Genomic DNA, 6,440 nt, shown 5'->3' with positions numbered 1-6,440 from the left:
GCCCTTTTTTTCATGCGATATTCTTGTTCAGTGGACCAAAAACAACTAAATGCAGCCGAAAACTCATTTTTTTCGAAAAGTGCTTCAGCTTCCCTTTAAGGAGCTCGTATCGCAGAAAAGCCGGTGTCGTCGGCGGCGTTGGCCGTGAGCGATAAATCCCGGCATGCACTTCATAAATAAAAAGCAACTTCCAAGATGGGCTGGATGGGAATCGAACCAGGGTCTCCGGAGTGTGAGACGGAGACGCTACCACTCAGCCACGAGTTCTTTTTTTTTTCTTTATTTCCTGGCTTTGGTTCATACCATTTCACAAGAACACAACACGAATAACACAAAACAAAGTACATATTGGAAGGTCATCATCAGCCAATGTCAGGCTGGCTTCGTCTCAGTACATTAAAACTCCCGCAACGACAGCAAAGGCTCTACCCTTGAGAGCCATTCGGGAGGTTCAGCAGCCACTTTCTGTATGGCAATAAACCAATTCACACTTTCTCGAAAGTATATTCTAGCGGGTCGAGCATCCCTGTCGCAGTGATAGCCCGCCATTCTGGAGCGCCATATAGAGTGGAGGCCCATGAGCATGATTAAATCATACGGAACGCCATCTTCATTATCAATGCTTAAATACCGGATGCCGTGGGAGTCTAGTGGAAATTCTTTCTTTATCGTACGTTGCAAAACATCCCAGAAATAAACCCCTTCCCAACAATGCAAAAAAACATGGTCTATTGTTTCCGGCTGCTTGCAGATTAAACAGTGCGCCCCCAACGGTAAAAAAAAAATCCCTTTCCTCCAAAAACTTCTTTACTGATAATGTTCCGGTGTGTAATTTAAAGAAAAATGTCTTAGCTCCTGGCGACACCTGCATTTTCTTTACTCTCTTCAAGACATCTCTGCCCGGACCTCCACTGTATAAGGTTCTGTACAAGGGTTGTGGCAAAACAATGTCACATAAATCGCGATACAGCTTTTTTCGTTTTACAGTGAACAAATATTCATTAGAAAAACGCACTGAAAGAAGTCTTACACTAGCGACGACCTCCCTGTAATAACCAAAAATCCCACCCGTAGCTTCTTCGGTGGAGACAACAAACTCCGGCAGTAGGCGCCGTAGCCTAACTTGGCAGACGGTGCGTAAGAAAGGGTCCGAAGCATCCCGAAAAAACAAAAACCGGTTGACCACCTGCCGTAAAAACAGATGGCCGAGTCCCAAACCGCCGTCTTTTACCCGACGGAACAAATTCGTCCTGCTGCAGCGTTCCCATTTACCTGCCCAAACAAAAACGGCGAAAATCCTGTGTAACTTCTGTACGTTTACGCGCGAACAACTCAAAACTTGCATTGCGAACCAAAGTTTGCCGATAAAAAAAAGATTGCATACAGTAGCTCTGGCAAAAATCGACATGTTGGCGCCTTTCCACTTCTCGGCTCTCTCCCGTAGTTCGGTCATTTGCCCTTTCCAATAATGCTCGCTTTCGCGGTAGGCATCCAGCTCGACGCCCAAGTACTTGGTCGGTGTGTCTGTGCACGTAACATTGGCAAAGCGATCTGGTTTCGACGGCCACTGTCCATGCCAGAGCCCAAGGCACTTGGCCCAGTTCACCCCGCTACCGGTAACTTGAGAGAACTCACGGATACATTTGACAGCCTCGGTGATACTCTCCTGGTCAACCGTAAAAATAACGATGTCGTCTGCATACGCGAGCAGCTTCACTTCGGCTGCTTGTAACCTAAACGCACTAATGTTGACATTATTCATAAGTTTCATGCACAATGTTTCAATATAAATGCAAAACAAAAGAGGGCTGAGGGGACAGCCCTGTCGCACCGAACGCTGCAGTCGAATGGGGGCTCCCAGACTCTTATTAATAATCACTCTCGTCGTGCAGTTACGGTACGCCAGGGCCACACCCTTACATATAACTGAACCAACATTCACATGTTCTAAAAAGGAAAACAAAATTTCGTGATCGACGCAGTCGAATGCTTTTTCGAGGTCGATCTGAAGCATGGCGACCCGACCATCCCAGTCATCACAACACTCAAGAACACTTCGCGCCTTTTGAATGTTGGTCACTATTGACCTCCCTTTTATCCCACACGTTTGGTGTGGTCCTACTATATCCTTAATAACCGTTTGCAACCTTCGGGCCAAAACCTTCATAAAAATTTTATATTCAACGTTTGTAAGTGCTATGGGTCTGTAAGATGTTACCAGGCGTAATTTGTCTATTTCATCAGTTTTAGGAATGAGTACGGTGTGGGATGACCCATATGACGGAGGCAGGGCATTTACTGTGTAGGCATCGTTATAAATTGCGTTCAAAATAGGTGTGATTTCGTACTTAAATTCTTTGTAAAAACCCGCGCTGAACCCATCCGGTCCCGGCGATTTACCGGCATTTAAACTGTCAATAGCGTGCTCCACTTCTGTTTCAGTTATCTTTAGTTCTAATCTCTCTTTCACTTCATAGTCCAGACGCGGTATCGTCGCCAGAAACTTATTCTTAAAAGGGATGGCGTCTACCGTGTGGGATGCGAAGAGGGTTTGGTAATGGGCGTTGAACGCTGCTTTGATGTGGTCGTTGTCCGCCGCCAAGATACCGCCCCAATCTATTTGGTCGATGTGGTTCCGTTGAGCGTTTGCTTTTTCGAACCCCAGCGCTCGTTTTGATGGCGCCTCCCCTGCAGCTGTGTCTTCTGCCCTTGCCCTCACTAACGCACCTCGATAACGATCTTCGTCTATCAATTCTAGTTTTTGCTTTGTTTTCCGTATATCTTCAATCCATTTCCCCGGCGCTCGAGCTTCCTGTTTAAGCAACGTACGGAGCAGTGTCCTTAACTCCGTCTCTTTCTGTTTTTCCTCAAACCGTATACAGGTTGCCCTCTATATTGCTTTAATTTTTATAGTTTCTTTACACAGCTCCCACTGTTGCCAAAGGTGCATATTTTTACTTGGGTTTATTTTTTCAATTTCTTCTTTTACTATGCGGGTAAAATGTTCATCCTGCAAGAGTTTATTATTGAATTTCCACATTTCCCACGAAAAAGAATTCCCTCTCTTTACCCATCCAAAAGAACATTTAACTAAACAATGGTCTGAAAACGATACCGGCTCTACTTCATAACTATTGCATTCAGGTAAGATGTCGAGGGATGCATAAATGCGGTCCAGCCTTGCATGGCTCGAACCCTGGAAGTGCGTGAGCTTTACGGTGCGGGCTCCCTCGAGACACTCTGCCACGTCCTCGAGGTTACACTCCTCAACAATTCGCGATAGCACTTCAGTGCTTGCGTCTCGGTATGGCCGCCGGCTTGTCTTGTCTCGCGCACTAAGGACGCAATTAAAATCACCTAGGACGATCAGTTGTCTATCAGTGCAGAGCCGCTGCTGGATGCCTTGGAAAAACTGCGCCCTTTCATCTGCTACATTAGGCGCGTAGAGACAGACAATCCGCCAATCCGTGCTATTCAGCGAAAAATCTAGAAGTGCACACCGGCCCGACTCACAAGAAAAATGACCAAGCACTTCAAGCCCCGGCAACTTCTTCACAAAAAGAACACAGCCAGCCGATGTGCCTACAGCGTGGCTAACCACAGCAAAAAACCTAGGCGTGAAACGTTGCACCATGCTCTCGGTCTCTTCCTCACCGTCAACTTTCGTCTCCTGCACAGCTAATACATCAATATCATGCTCCGTTAAAAGTCGGTACACCTGGCCTTGTTTTCTCTTTCCTGCCAGACCTCTAACATTTAGCGTGGCGACCTTCAACGGTGATGCAGGAGCCATTTTTTAAATAAGAAGAAGAGACCGAAAGCACGGTGCTTACCTCTCGCGCCTAGCACAAGGCTAGACGCCTCCGTCGCTGCTGGCGCCGTCCTCCTCGAGCTTCTGGCCGTGCTCGAGAGGCGCCGTGTCGCCGGCCCACCTCTCGCTCGCAAGGTTTGGGCGAAGCTTCAACGTGGGCCTCCTTGTTTGAGGCGCCTTTGCTGGTGGTTCCTCGGAAGTGGGCGTTGCCTCCTTGTCGTCGCCGGTGCTGGTGTCGGCATGTGGGCGTTTCCCGGGGGTAGCGGCCGTGGTCGTCCGACCACCGCAATTGTGCCGGTGAACCTCGCTCACTTCCTTTGCTTCTGCGTCCTTGGGAGCCGGCAGGCTCTCCGCGTCCGCTGAGGTCTCCTCGCTTGGCTGTGGCAAATTCACCGTAGCTGGCGCGAGCTCTGGCTTATCGGCAAGGGGGGCGTCGCCACTCGGAGTCACCGAGGTGCCCTGCGACACGGGAACCTTGTCCAGCACGTCGGCACCCTTTGCTGCTTCCTCAGCCTCGGCGACGTCCATCAGCTCCCTGTTGTCGTCCTTCGCACCGAGCCCGGTCGCTGACGCGTAGGTGCGGACGCAGTCCTCGTCCGCGTGTCCATAGCGCCTGCGCTTGGAGCACGGCCACCGCAGTGTACGGACGTGGAATCATGAGCTCCGTCGGAGCGGCGATAGCGGCCGTTGCTGGCCGCGGAAACAGGTTTAGCGCCGAAGAAGATGACTACGAGATCGTTTTGCCTACCCTGCCCACCGGACGTGTTGTGTTAAACACGATGTTTTTGCACGGCGACGTGCGTATGAGGCCCTACAGGGTCGAGGACTTCAGGGATGCCCTCGCTAACGTCGGTGCGCTCCCCGACGTCGTGGCGTTGGGGGCGTACCAAATCAACCATGTGTGGGCGGTAACCATCAACAGCACGGAAGCCGCGAAGAAGCTGGCCGCCTTAAAGGAGCTGGAAGTCAAGGGACGCCGCTGCCTCATATTCGACCCTGAAGACCAGCAGGTGAAGCTACGCCTGCACTGGATGCTACACGGTGTCCAAGACGAGGACATCCGGACTGCTTTCGCGGCGTTCGGAAACGTGACCGAGGTGACGCGGGAGCGTTGGCGCGTCGTTGGAATGAAGGAAAAGGGATCCACCACGAGAACAGTGCTGCTCAAGTTGGAGCCAGGTATGAAGGTGGACGACCTGCCCCACCAGCTTCGCGTCGCCGGCGAGTTGGCTCTCGTGGTGGTTCCCGGGCGGCCGATGCAGTGCCTGCGGTGTCACGGCGCAGGCCACGTTCGCCGTGACCTCAGCCACGAGTTCGATGCTTGAAAGCGGTACAAAAGCGCTTCTAGTGAATGCGGTGTTGCCTTAGAAACTTGCCGTAGAACGTTATACTGCGCTGTATATCGGTAATTATGAGCATGTTACTTACAGAAGTCGCAGTTAACGAGTAGCGAAGTACGTTTCCGCTACATTTCTTCTGCGCTCTGCGCACATGCAGAGCCATCTTGCGGCAAACACAGAAGAACCCCTCCTCGCAATGTACGGCGCTGCCCCGACTCGTGGCACGCCACTCGCCCCTGACGTTTCGCCGTGCACCCTCACGGGTTGTAGAATCAAGCGTCTTTCCTTTCTTTAGATCACTATCTTCGCTCACCCGCTTCTCCCCTTCGGTACTCAAGAGCATACCGAGCGAATGAGTGGGCGGTGCGAACGAGGTGCAATAACGCTATCGCGTTCCACTCTTGAAGGCGAAGCTTAAGCGTCCTCCAAATTTTTCTTTTTTTCCACTCCTACCTTCTTATTCCTTGCGGCGCGGTTAAGGTGTTCTGCCGCGCCGGGGTGGTACAGTGGTAAGACGCCCGACTACTGTGCCGGAGTACCCGGGTTCGCACCCGACCTCGAAACGAAGAGGCGTCCGTGTGCTGTCCGATGTCAGCGCACGTTAAAGATCCCCAGGTGGTCGAAATTACTCCGTAGCCTTCCACTACGGCTCCTCTTTCTCTCTTTCCACTTTCACTCCCACCTTCCGCCCTTCCCTTACGGCGCGGTTGCGGTGTCCAGAGAAAACAAGTGAGACAGTTACCACGCCTTTCTCTTCCTATACATAAATCAGTTAAGGTGTCCGCGGAGAATTGTGACAGATACTGCGCCGTTTCTTTTCAGCAATTGGATTAGATTGCAAAACATTTATTTCGTCGCTCAAGCAGGTCTAAGGAGAGACGTACTGGATGGCCGCTAGTCCATGGCTGGCGGCGACCTCATCAGCCTGCTCGATGGCCCGTAGTTGAAACTTTGGGTCCGAGCTGACCCGCACGGCTTCCCGTTGCTCGGAAGAAGGGAGCTGTATTAATTCCACCACAGGTGGATCATTTGCGCAGTTCCAGAGAATGTGATCGTATGCCGCTCTTTCGCTGCATTTACTGCAGGTTGGGTTGTACTGGCCTGGGTGCATCAAGGCAAGCACCGCTGGATTTAGGAGGGGGCGTGTTTGTAGTCGGCGCCAGGTAACTTCCTGCGCCTTTGTTAAAATTTTGTGTGTGTGTGTGTGGGGGGGGGGGGGGGGGGCGAATATGCGCGCCTTTCCAGCCTGAAGTGATGGGTAAAGATTCTGCCCGCGGTCGTCGCTATGA

Source organism: Amblyomma maculatum, chromosome 9, assembly GCF_055883805.1.
Source record: "Amblyomma maculatum isolate TAMU_Amacu chromosome 9, ASM5588380v1, whole genome shotgun sequence".
Taxonomy (NCBI): Eukaryota; Metazoa; Arthropoda; class Arachnida; order Ixodida; family Ixodidae; genus Amblyomma; species Amblyomma maculatum.
The sequence above is the reverse complement of the archived record's forward strand: the minus strand, read 5'-3'. Positions refer to the sequence as shown.